Below are 13,596 nucleotides of genomic sequence, written 5' to 3' on the forward strand. Positions count from 1 at the left end.
AGCCATACATAACATACACATAAGTACGGGTCACACGACCCAGCATTCAAGTCATACAGTCATACAAACCAGCAGCGGAAGTAACTTGTCTGAGTACAGACAACTAGTAAAATAAAAGAGGCTTGGAAAGCCTAGCTATACTACGTGGTCCTTCACAAGCTCAGGATTACCACCTGGGCCTCAGTCTACTCATCGATGTCAATGTCTATGAAGAACCCATCAGAAGGGGTTGCAACGTCTTCTGTAAAATCTAAATTATAGCAACATGAGTACAAAGGTACCCAGCAAGACTTACATCAGATCCTACATACATGCACATTATCAAGAAGGGTTGGTGGAGTTATTGCAGCAAGCCAGCTTTGACTCTTGGCTAAGCTATCTTACGAGACACCAACTTGAAATGGTTTTGCACACACGAGTCCACTACTCACCACTTCAATACACCACCGAGGATCCACCCCCGTCATCCTACGGAAGAGCCATCCTCGGCACTCACGCTTATCTTGAGATTTTTAGTAGTATCCATTCACTTGTCTATGAACTGTATAAGCAACCAAGTAGTCCTTTACCGCGGACGCGGCTATTCGAATAGATCATGTTAACCCTGCAGGGGTGTACTTCTTCATACATGTTTCCACCACTTAGTGTCTGCACACGACATGTGCTCGGCAGACTTCAAGCGAAAGCCGACGTGGGTGGAGACCACGACCTACCTAAACACCTAAGTCTCTAGTCCAGGTTTATCGCCTATCCAGGTTCCATCCGCAGGGAGTCCGGCCGAGGTTTCCCATACGGCCCCGAACGATGTGTACAGGGTTCCCGAGATACCTAACGGGTATTCGGTACACCGTGCCACGTACCTACCGCATCACAGCCCACCCCGCGGGTCAGCGCTGTCCACGGCCTCCAATAAGCTACAAACACCAGAAACTACTTGCAACTCCTAGACAGAGGACTAGGGTGAATAAGAAGTCGAGCGGGGTCATATTTCAGGGCCCAATGCATGGTAGTAGCTGAATCTTAAATCACGCATACAGATCTCAGTGCTTAAGGTCGGCTTCAATGAAACAACCCACCATGTACTCCTACATGGCCTCTCATCGATACCTTTACCAAATCGTGTTCACCACATCACTCTCATTACCGACATGATCATTTCACTCTAGCCCATCACCCAGATGAACCAGACCTGACACGACTCTAAGCATAGCAGGCATAGCAAGGTAGGAACAACACATACATATGGCTCAATCAATTCCTACACATGCTAGTGGGTTTCATGTAATTACTGTGGCAATGACAGGTCATGCAGAGGAAATGGGTTCAACTACCGTAGCACACAGCAGTTTGAAACGCGTTGTCTTAATGCAGTAAAAGAGAGCAAGAGCGAGAACATGGGATTGTATCGATATGATCAAATGGTTGGTTGCTTGCCTGATGGATCGATGCACGGATACGGTTCTTTGCTAGGGTAATCACGGTACTCCTCAGAGGCAGAACCTGCCGCAAAGAACACCGATACACAACCATCACCAAACAATGTGCGACAATATGATGCATGCATGAAACATGGCAATATGAGTGTGTTGGGCTAATGCAACTAAAACCAGATTGGTTTGAATCAATTTGAACCAAAGATTCAAATTTCAAACTCATAAATGGCCCTTTAAAGTGTTTTATCTTGTTCTGCACTAAACCTCAAGTTAGCTTGCTTAAACATGCATGAAACTAGTACAGATGGATAGATTGGATTTTTGTGATCATTTTTCATATATAATTTGTTTGATTTGGAGCTACGGTTGAATTTATATGAATTTTTAAAGTTTGGGTTATTTTCTGGAATTTATAAATCATTTTAGATTTATTTTAATTTCAGAAAAGGTTTACTGCGTCAGCATGAGGTCATGCTGACCTCAGCAAGTCAACAGACCGGCCCAAGTCAAACTGACCAGTGGGTCCAGGGTGTCAGTGGATAATTAACTAATTTAATTTAGTTTAAACTAATCTGGATAATTAGCAGAAGGGGGCCCCACCTATCATTGACTCAACAGAGTCAACCAGGGCCCACCTGTGGTCAAAGTCAAAACGGCTGCACCGGCGTTTAGCCGCCGGCGAGCCCGACGCGGCGGCGGAAGTGGTTTTGGCCGTTCCAGCCACCAAATGGGGCGCGGAAGGCATCTACGTGGAGCTGGGGACGAACCGCAGCTCTTGGTCGAGCGAGTTGAGGTCGGGGTGGCCGGAGTTGGCGCCGGCGATGACCTAGGCGGTCACCGGAGTTCGGGTGAAGGCGAACTCGGGGCTAGGGTGTGCGGTGAGGTGCGAGGAGTGCACGGTTGGACCCAACGCAGCATGGTGAGTGCGATGGACACCGAGAGGTGGCCGAAGGATGGCCAGGAGAACGTCGGTGCGTGCGGGTGATCTTCGTGCGGTGGCTACACGGCTCGGGGGCGAGAGAGGAAGGGTAGGAGGGGTAGCTAGGCTCACAGAGCACCGGTAGAGGCCACCGGCGGGTCGGGGACGAGCTGATGCGGCAACGGCGTTGAAGGGGATCTCCGGCGACGGCGAACTCGGGCAAGGTCGGTGCGGTGGACTCGGGCCACACGAGCACACGGGGCTCAGCTTGCTTGAAGGAGAGGAGGGTGGCGGAGCTCGTGGACATGGTGGCGCGGCGTGGGGTTGACGGAGAGCGCGTCTACGGCGTAGGCACGGCGGCGGTGGCGTCGGCCACGGCGTGGGAGAGCGAGGGAGAGGAGCTGGAGAGGAGAGGAGGTGTCTGGGGGTTTGGGAGAGCGAGGGGGAGCGATCCACGTCGTTAGCCGGGCGAGTGGAGCGGCGAGGCGGCGAGCAGGTGCGTGGCACCCATGCGGTGCTCGCCGTCGAGCACCTGCCTGCCTGCCTGGCCGAGCCAAGCAGCTCGCTGGCGTGGCAGCTGGGCTGGGCCGGCAGGTGGGCCGGCTAGTAGGCGCCAGGTAAGTTTTTCCCCTGTTCTTCTGTTTTTTATTTATTCTGTAAGTTTGTTGAATTATTAAAAATACTTAGGCAACTCCTAAAATCACCAAACTGCTCCTGGTCCATAGATGGATTATTTCCAACATGAAACATTTTAGTTTGGAGATATTTGAGCATTTGAAATATTTTATAAATTTAAAATGCCCAAATTCAAATAATTATGAATTAACTGAAAGACCTTAGGATGACCTAGAAAACTATGCATCACTTTTGGCAGAGGTTCTGAACCAGGACAAAAATGATGGACATTTTAGAAGGGCATTTCAGGTTCATTGAAATTATTTTTAGTAAACCCTAGTTGTTTCGGAGGGGGCTGGGGGTTCTGTCATCCCCATTTCAAGTTTCTGATGAAAGAATAGACATGATGCAACACTCTAATGCATGAACTAGCTAGGGTGTGACAACTCACCCCCACTCAAAAGAATCTCGTCCCGAGATTTAGGTTCCTCCGGAAAGAAGGCGGGGTACTCAAGTCGAAGACAATCCTCCCTTTCCCAGGTTGCTTCCTTCTCAGAGTGGTGCGACCATTGAACCTTGAGAAACTTGATGTTATGACGTCGAGTGGTACGCTCGGCTTGATCGAGGATACGAACGGGGTACTCTCGATATGTAAGATTATCTTGAAGATCAAGCGTTTCGTGGTCTACTCCACGGATAAGATCCGAGAAGCAACGCCTGAGTTGAGAAATGTGGAAGACGTCGTGGACTCTGGAGAGATGCGGAGGTAGTTCCAATTGGTAGGCAACTTCTCCTCGTTTTGCGAGAATGCGAAAGGGTCTAATGTAACGAGGAGCCAATTTGCCCTTGATACCGAAGCGATGGGTTCCCTTCAGAGGAGTAACCCGAAGGTAAGCCTTCTCGTCAACCTCAAAAGTCATAGCCTTATGTTTTTGGTCGTATTGACTCTTTTGACGAGATTGGGCTGTTTTCAACTTTTCACGAACAATGCGAACTTGCTCTTCCGCTTCCTGGATCATGTCCGGGCCAAAGAATTGTCTTTCCCCGGTCTCTGACCAGTTAAGAGGCATTCGACACCTTCGTCCATAGAGAACTTCAAAAGGGGCTTTGCCCAAGCTGGATTAATAGCTGTTGTTATAAGCAAATTCGGCAAATGGAAGGCATTTCTCCCACTCCATTCCGAATGAGATAACAGAAGCTCGAAGCATGTCTTCTAGAATCTGGTTGACACGTTCTACTTGACCACTTGATTGAGGGTGAAAAGCGGTGCTAAAGGAAAGGCGGGTTCCCATAGCATTTTGGAAACTTTCCCAAAATCGATAGGTGAAGAGACTTCCTCGATTCGAGTTAATTTCCAAAGGAACACCATGGAGAGACACTATTCGGGAGATGTATAAGTCTACCAGTTGACTAGCGGTTATACTCTCGCGAACAGGTAGGAAATGGGCTACTTTGGAAAGACGATCGACAACGACGAAGATAGCATTATTCCCTCTCTTGGTCCTAGGAAAACCGGTGATGAAGTCCATACCAATTTTATCCCATTTCCATTCAGGAATAGCTAGGGGTTGAAGGGTGCCAGCAGGCCGTTGATGCTCTGCTTTTACACGACGACAGACGTCGCAACTAGCAATATACTGAGCGATTTCTCTCTTCATCCTAGTCCACCAGAACCTCTGGCGTAGGTCCTAATACATCTTGGTACTACCGGGATGAATGGTGAGAGGAGATTCATGAGCCTCCTTAAGGATCAACTGCCGTAGATGTTGGTTCTTGGGAACCACTAAATGGTTCTCAAAGTACACAACACCATGATCATTTGTGGAGAAACATCTAGCACCTCCGCTAGCAATGTTCTCCTTGATCTTAGATATTCCCTTATCTCGCTTTTGGGCAGCGATGATTTGATCCGTAAGAGTAGGTTTCGCCACCAAAGTGGAAAGAAATCCTTGAGGAACAATGTGAAGGTTAAGCTTCCGAAATTCCTCATGGAGAAGCGGTTGACTTTGTTGTAACATCAGGTTGTTACAATAAGATTTACGACTTAGCGCATCAGCCATGACGTTGGCTTTCCCTAGGGTGTAAGTTATTCCTAAGTCGAAATCTGTGATCAACTCGACCCAACGTCTTTGCCTGAGATTCAAATCCGGTTGGGTGAAGATGTACTTCAGACTTTGGTGATCAGTGAATATTTCGCAATGATTACCGAGGAGGTAATGTCGCCAGGTTTTAAGTGCATAGACTACAGCTGCAAGCTCTAGATCATGAGTAGGATAATTCTCCTCATGTGGGTGCAATTGCCGTGAAGCGTAAGCAATTACGTGTCGATCTTGCATGAGAATGCAACCTAGTCCTTGTCGCGAGGCGTCGCAGTAGATAACAAAGTCCTTAGAGAAATCTGGCGGTACCAATACGGGAGCAGATGTCAGGCGTCTTTTCAGTTCCTGAAAGCTGTGCTCACATTGTCGAGTCCACTCGAACTTTTTATCTTTCTTGAGGAGTTCGGTTAGAGGTTTTGCAACTTTGGAGAAGTTCTCGACAAAGCGACGACAATAGCTCGCTAGGCCAAGGAAACTCCGAACTTGCTTGACCGATTCAGGTGGAGTCCAATTAAGGACGGCTTGAACTCGCTCGGGATTAACAGCAATACCTTTACCAGAAATTACATGTCCTAGATAGGTCACTTCTGGCAACCAGAATTCGCATTTGGAGAACTTGGCATAAAGGCGATGCTCTCGAAGTTTCATCAACACTAGCCTTAGATGTTCGGCATGTTCTTCCTTGTTCTTGGAGTAGATGAGTATATCATCGAGGTGAACCACGACGAATTTATCCAAATACTCCATGAAGATTGAGTTCATTAACTGAGAAAAGGTGGCTGGAGCGTTGGTTAAACCGAAGGACATGACGGTGTACTCGTATTGGCCATAACGAGTAACAAAGGCCGTTTTAGGAATGTCCCCGTTCCTAATTTTGATTTGATGGTAGCCCAATCTTAAATCCATTTTAGAGAAGACTGAGGATCCAGCGAGCTGATCATACAGGTCGTTGATCCTGGGGAGCGGATACTTGTTCTTGATTGTGACCAAATTGACAGGTCGATAATCTACAACCATCCGGTCCGTACCATCCTTCTTCTTGACGAAGAGGACGGGGCAAGCCCATGGAGATGAACTAGGTCGGATGAAACCCTTTTTCAAGGACCCATCGAGTTGTCTCTTAAGCTCGGCTAGTTCTAGTGGTGCCATCTTATAGGGTCTTCTAGCAATCGGGACGGTTCCTGGAATGAGATCTATTACGAACTCAACATCCCTGTTAGGTGGAACACCTGGCAATTCCTCTGGGAAGACATCCGGAAAGTCACGGACTACCGGAATGTCCTCAAGGTTTGGCAAAGGGCTGGCGTTAAGAGAATATAACTGTCGCTTGGCTATTCGGGTCAAGACACTGACTATCTTCCCCGAAGGATGGGTGAGTTGAACAGTCCTAGAGAAGCAATCAATTTTGGCATGATGGGCTGACATCCAGTCCATACCCAAGATGATATTAATATCCGAAGATTTGAGGGCTATCAAAGATCCGAGAAAAACAAGTCTGTCGACTTGAATTTCATTTCCATGGCTTACTCTAGAAGTTTGCCATTTGGATCCCGGAGTTTGAATTACCATAGAGGTGGGCATCTCACAGAATGTGGTGTTATGCAGACGAGCATAGCTCTCGGATATAAATGAATGAGATGCTCCTGTATCGAAAAGAACAGATGTCGGGTGGCAATTAACAAGGAGCGTACCGAGAACGACGTTGGGATCCTCTTGAGCTTCTTCGGCAGAGATACAGTTGACATGGCCACGTGCAGCGGTGGCCGGCTTGGCGTAGAACACTTTCCCTATCGGCTTGCCACGGCCAACAGCTTTTGCAGATTGGTTGGGGTTGGTCTGGGGACACTCGCGCAGATAGTGGCCCAATTCCCCACACTTGAAACAAGTCACGGAACTGGTACGTGGAGGAGCACTGTTGGTTGGACCACCATAGGGCTTGGCTGGTGCAAACTGTTGAACGGGGCGAGGCGCCTGGAAGGATGGCCTCGGTGTGAACCTGGGTGGCAGGGCAGTGTTAGGCACCCACATGCGGCGCTTCTGAGGACCAGCACCGGATGAGGAACCCATGTCACGATCATGCTTGCGTGTTGCTTCATAATCAGTCTGACCAGTCTCAGCACTGATGGCCTTGTTAACAAGCTTCTGAAAAGATGTGCACTCATGCAGACGGAGGTCGCGGCGAAGCTCAGTACTAAGTCCCTTACGGAACCTTGCTTGCTTCTTGGCATCAGTAGAAACTTCCTCAGTTGCATATCGTGCGAGGTTACCGAACTCCCTGTTGTAAGCATCCACAGAGAGTCGGCCTTGAGTGAAACTGCAAAATTCCTCACGTTTACGGTCCATGAGACCCTCCGGAATGTGATGTTCACGGAAAGCCCCGCTGAATTCAGCCCAAGTAGTGACATGGTCCGCTGGGCGCATAGCTCCATAATTCTCCCACCATAGACTGGCGGGGCCTTCAAGATGATATGCAGCAAAGGTGACCTTGTCAGCCTCAGCTACTAGCGCAGAACGCAGTTTGTGAGAAATACTGCGAAGCCAGTCATCAGCGTCGAGAGGCTCGACGGAGTGGTGGAACGTGGGTGGATGTAACTTGATGAAATCACTGAGTGACACCAAGTTATTTCTCTGATGGTGCGCTGTGTTTTGATCGATGCGCTCTAACAAACGGTTGGTCTCCCGCTTGTTTCTCTCAGCCTCTAGCATAACTTCTGCCAGAGAGGGAGGGTGAGGCAGATTTGCATTCCCGACTTCACTGCCTTCGGCCTGCTCTTGGGGAGCAGGGTTATTGCGCGTGTTGACCATCCTAGGTAAACTAGACAAGGATTTAGTCAGAATGATAAGATTCCGACATAGAATACAGAATGTAAGGAATAACTCGGAATGCAAGATGATCATCCGTATGACATGGTAGATACAGAAACTGCTTTTTTTATTCCATCGTCATACACACAATACAAGGTTTAGTACAAGACCAAACAAGGTACTAATACGGTGAAAGGAAGATTACATCTCATCGGAGGCACTCCGAGCTCCTATACATTATTTTTCTACACCTCCGGAAGGCGGTACAAACTAGGTCATATCCCACGAGTCACGCAGGACGATGGACGACACAGCTAGTACGAACTAGTGATACTACCACTAACTCAGACCGATCCGTAGTAGTCCTCGTAGAAGTCACCTCCATAGCCTAGAAGCTCAACATGATCATCCGGAAACAGACGATCCCGGGGAGCTTGTGGACCATAGGGGCTAGGATGAGGTCTTGGACCAACAAACGGTGGCCTGCGGGGACCACGAGGTGGGGTGATGCCTCCTACATCACGCCAATCCATCACGTCTGGTAGAGCAGATCTCACAGGATAGAGATCGCGCATATCCGAATATCCAGCTTGCACATCCGGTGCAAACTGAGTCAAAGTGGCCTAATGGTCAGCTCGGGTATTGAAAAGCTCTAGCCTCAAGGCCCGATTTTCACGGTCCTTGTCTTCAAGCAACTATGCAGTGGTGCGGATCCGTGAATCCTCCTGAGTGGAGTCAGCATAGATAGCCTGGAGATACCCTTGTGCTCCCGGAAGTGATGCTGGCATATACCGAAAATCAGAGTCCCGAAATAGGCCAGTCCTGACTCGCATGATGGTCATCATAGAGTAGGCGGCATCCTGCACAGCCATCTCAATAGTAACCCCGAGTCCATAGGAGCAATGAAGGGGCTCGGTGGATCCAGGATAAGATGGAAATATCCTGACAGTGCAAAGATATTGACTTTGATTAAAGTCTCGGAATTGCTCTTCGACCGTGTACTCAAGATACCAACGGTATCCAGCCTCAGTCATTACCCTGACCAACATGGCAATATGGCCGGGTACATCTAGGCATCGAGTCAAATGAACCACTTGATTCTGAGGACGGGTCGCCATCTGGAACATGATAAACACAAGACATTAAGATCCCTAACGGAAATTGGACAGCATAACGACTGTAAATGCTCAAAAAGGATTTTGAGACATTTGACAAGGATTTCATACACACTCAACAACATCATATCAAAGTTCTGGGTCCATCCTAGCAACATAATGTGGTAGTAGAACTGAACTAGGCTTGTATCCATCAAACCTATAAGGTACTACTGATTAGTAACACGTGAACCTGATAGAGAGAAGAGATCCTAATTCCTTAACCCCCGGTGGAAGAATAGACTGACTCAGATCAGAATGTCATAAGATAAAGGAGTAAAAAGAGCCTTAGGTTCCATCCCACAAACAATTCCCCTACATATAACTAAAGAATTTCTAGACTCAACATCGACCAGTTTGGCTTGGAGAACCTACAGGCAGTCCGGCTCTAATACCAACGCTGTCAGGACCTCGACTCGATGCCACATAGATCTAGCATGTAACACCTCATATCACTTTGCGGCCTCACGCACGGTATTCCCACGGGTGTCGTCTTACCTTTGCCCGGGACCGTTTGCGCCTTTTGGCACACGTATATGATAGTGTCGCTAGCATCCATATGATAAGGAGCCCGGGCTGACATGGCTAGTCATAAACCCAAAGTGGCACAGACTTACAGGGACAGGCATCCATGACCCAGCATCGAACGTGTCGGTCATCAGCAAGTGAATCCGGGCTGTAGCACTAGGCTAGCAGGACTCCGGTAAACCGGGCTGTAGCGGGCTAACAAGACTCCGGTACCCACCGCGTGACATTTCCCCAAAGGGACAGACACAGGAACGAAGAAGGACACATGCCGGCCAGCCTAATTGTTCCGGAGCAGTAGCAAGCTACCAAGGCTCAGTGGAGACACTAGGAGACATTTCCCGGCAAGAGAGGCTACTATGAGTAAACAACTAGATAGTCAGATCCCACACATACCAAGCATTTCAATCATACACACAATATGCTCGATATGTGCAAATACAACAAGGCATCACAACACGACTCTACAACACAAGTACTTTATTTAAGGCTCAGAGAGCCATACATAACATACACATAAGTACGGGTCACACGACCCAACATTCAAGTCATACAGTCATACAAACCAGCAGCGGAAGTAACTTGTCTGAGTACAGACAACTAGTAAAATAAAAGAGGCTTGGAAAGCCTAGCTATACTACATGGTCCTTCACAAGCTCAGGATTACCACCTGGGCCTCAGTCTACTCATCAATGTCAATGTCTATGAAGAACCCATCAGAAGGGGTTGCAGTGTCTTCTGTAAAATGTAAATTATAGCAACATGAGTACAAAGGTACCCAGCAAGACTTACATCAGATCCTACATACATGCACATTATCAAGAAGGGTTGGTGGAGTTATTGCAGCAAGCCAGCTTTGACTCTTGGCTAAGCTATCTTACGAGACACCAACTTGAAATGGTTTTGCGCACACGAGTCCACTACTCACCACTTCAATACACCACCGAGGATCCACCTCCGTCATCCTACGGAAGAGCCATCCTCGGCACTCACGCTTATCTTGAGATTTTTAGTAGTATCCATTCACTTGTCTATGAACTGTATAAGCAACCAAGTAGTCCTTTACCGCGGACGCGGCTATTCGAATATATCATGTTAACCCTGCAGGGGTGTACTTCTTCATACATGTTTCCACCACTTAGTGTCTGCACACGACATGTGCTCGGCAGACTTCAAGCGAAAGCCGACGTGGGTGTAGACCACGACCTACCTAAACACCTAAGTCTCTAGTCCAGGTTTATCGCCTATCCAGGTTCCATCCGCAGGGAGTCCGGCCGAGGTTTCCCATACGGCCCCGAACGATGTGTACAGGGTTCCCGAGATACCTAACGGGTATTCGGTACACCGTGCCACGTACCTACCGCATCACAGCCCACCCCGCGGGTCAGCGCTGTCCACGGCCTCCAGTAAGCTACAAACACCAGAAACTACTTGCAACTCCTGGACAGAGGACTAGGGTGAATAAGAAGTCGAGCAGGGTCATATTTCAGGGCCCAATGCATGGTAGTAGCTGAATCTTAAATCACGCATACAGATCTCAGTGCTTAAGGTCGGCTTCAATGAAACAACCCACCATGTACTCCTACATGGCCTCTCATCGATACCTTTACCAAATCGTGTTCATCACATCACTCTCATTACCGACATGATCATTTCACTCTAGCCCATCACCCAGATGAACCAGACCTGACACGACTCTAAGCATAGCAGGCATAGCAAGGTAGGAACAACACATACATATGGCTCAATCAATTCCTACACATGCTAGTGGGTTTCATGTAATTACTGTGGCAATGACAGGTCATGCAGAGGAAATGGGTTCAACTACCGTAGCACACAGCAGTTTGAAACGCGTTGTCTTAATGCAGTAAAAGAGAGCAAGAGCGAGAATATGGGATTGTATCGATATGATCAAATGGTTGGTTGCTTGCCTGATGGATCGATGCACGGATACGGTTCTTCGCTAGGGTAATCACGGTACTCCTTGGAGGCAGAACCTGCCGCAAAGAACACCGATACACAACCATCACCAAACAATGTGCGACAATATGATGCATGCATGAAACATGGCAATATGAGTGTGTTGGGCTAATGCAACTAAAACCAGATGGGTTTGAATCAATTTGAACCAACGATTCAAATTTCAAACTCATAAATGGCCCTTTAAAGTGTTTTATCTTGTTCTGCACTAAACCTCAAGTTAGCTTGTTTAAACATGCATGAAACTAGTACAGATGGATAGATTGGATTTTTCTGATCATTTTTCATATATAATTTGTTTGATTTGGAGCTACGGTTGAATTTATATGAATTTTTAAAGTTTGGGTTATTTTCTGGAATTTATAAATCATTTTAGATTTCTTTTAATTTCAGAAAAGGTTTACTGCGTCAGCATGAGGTCATGCTGACCTCAGCAAGTCAACAGACCGGCCCAGGTCAAACTGACCAGTGGGTCCAGGGTGTCAGTGGATAATTAACTAATTTAATTTAGTTTAAACTAATCTGGATAATTAGCAGAAGGGGGCCCCACCTGTCATTGACTCAACAGAGTCAACCAGGGCCCACCCGTGGTCAAAGTCAAAACGGCTGCACCGGCGTTTAGCCGCCGGCGAGCCCGACGCGGCGGCGGAAGTGGTTTTGGCCGTTCCGGCCACCAAATGGGGCGCGGAAGGCATCTACGTGGAGCTGAGGACACACCGCAGCTCTTGGTGGAGCGAGTTGAGGTCGGGGTGGCCGGAGTTGGCGCCGACGACGACCTAGGCGGTCACCGAAGTTCGGGTGAAGGCGAACTCAGGGCTAGGGTGTGCGGTGAGGTGCGGGGAGTGCACGGTTGGACCCAACGCAGCATGGTGAGTGCGATGGACACCGAGAGGTGGCCGGAGGATGGCCGGGAGCACGTCGGCGACGAGATCCGCGGCGGTGCGTGCGGGTGATCTTCGTGCGGTGGCTACACGGCTCAGGTGGGAGAGAGGAAGGGTAGGAGGGGTTGCTAGGCTCACAGAGCACCCGTAGAGGCCACCGGCGGGGTCGGGGACGAGCTGATGCGGCGACGGCGTTGAAGGGGATCTCGGCGACGGCGAACTCGGGCGAGGTCGGTGCGGTGGACTTGGGCCACACGAGCACACGGGGCTCGGCTTGCTCGAAGGAGAGGAGGGTGGCGGAGCTCGTGGACACAGTGGCGCGGCGTGGGGTTGACGGAGAGCGCGTCTGCGGCGTAGGCACGGCGGCGGTGGCGTCGGCCACGGCGTGGGAGAGCGAGGGAGAGGAGCTGGAGAGGAGAGGAGGTGTCTGGGGGGTTCGGGAGAGCGAGGGGGAGCGATCCACGTCGTTAGCCAGGCGAGTGGAGCGGCGAGGCGGCGAGCAGGTGCGTGGCACCCATGCGGTGCTCACCGTCGAGCACCTGCCTGCCTGCCTGGCCGAGCCAAGCAGCTCGCTGGCGCGGCAGCTGGGCTGGGCCGGCAGGTGGGCCGGTTAGTAGGCGCCAGGTAAGTTTTTCCCCTGTTCTTCTGTTTTTTATTTATTCTGTAAGTTTGTTGAATTATTAAAAATACTTAGGCAACTCCTAAAATCACCAAACTGCTCCTGGTCCATAGTTGGATTATTTCCAACATGAAACATTTTAGTTTGGAGATATTTGAGCATTTGAAATATTTTATAAATTTAAAATGCCCAAATTCAAATAATTATGAATTAACTCAAAGACCTTAGGATGTTCTAGAAAACTGTGCATCACTTTTGGCAGAGGTTCTGAACCAGGACAAAAATGATGGACATTTTACAAGGGCATTTCAGGTTCATTGAAATTATTTTTAGTAAACTTAGTTGTTTCAGAGGGGGCTGGGGGTTCTATCATCCCCATTTCAAGTTTCTGATGAAAGAATAGATATGATGCAACACTCTAATGCATGAACTAGCTAGGGTGTGACAATGAGGCCCCAGGGCGACTCTCAGGAGACTCCGGGGCGTTTACAGCCCCACTCATTATTACGTGAGAGTGTCACGAGCGGAGACCTTCACAGGCCGGAGACTTTCGTCAGGGGTAGAAC

Source organism: Triticum dicoccoides, chromosome 7B (assembly GCF_002162155.2).
Source record: "Triticum dicoccoides isolate Atlit2015 ecotype Zavitan chromosome 7B, WEW_v2.0, whole genome shotgun sequence".
Classification (NCBI taxonomy): domain Eukaryota; kingdom Viridiplantae; phylum Streptophyta; class Magnoliopsida; order Poales; family Poaceae; genus Triticum; species Triticum dicoccoides.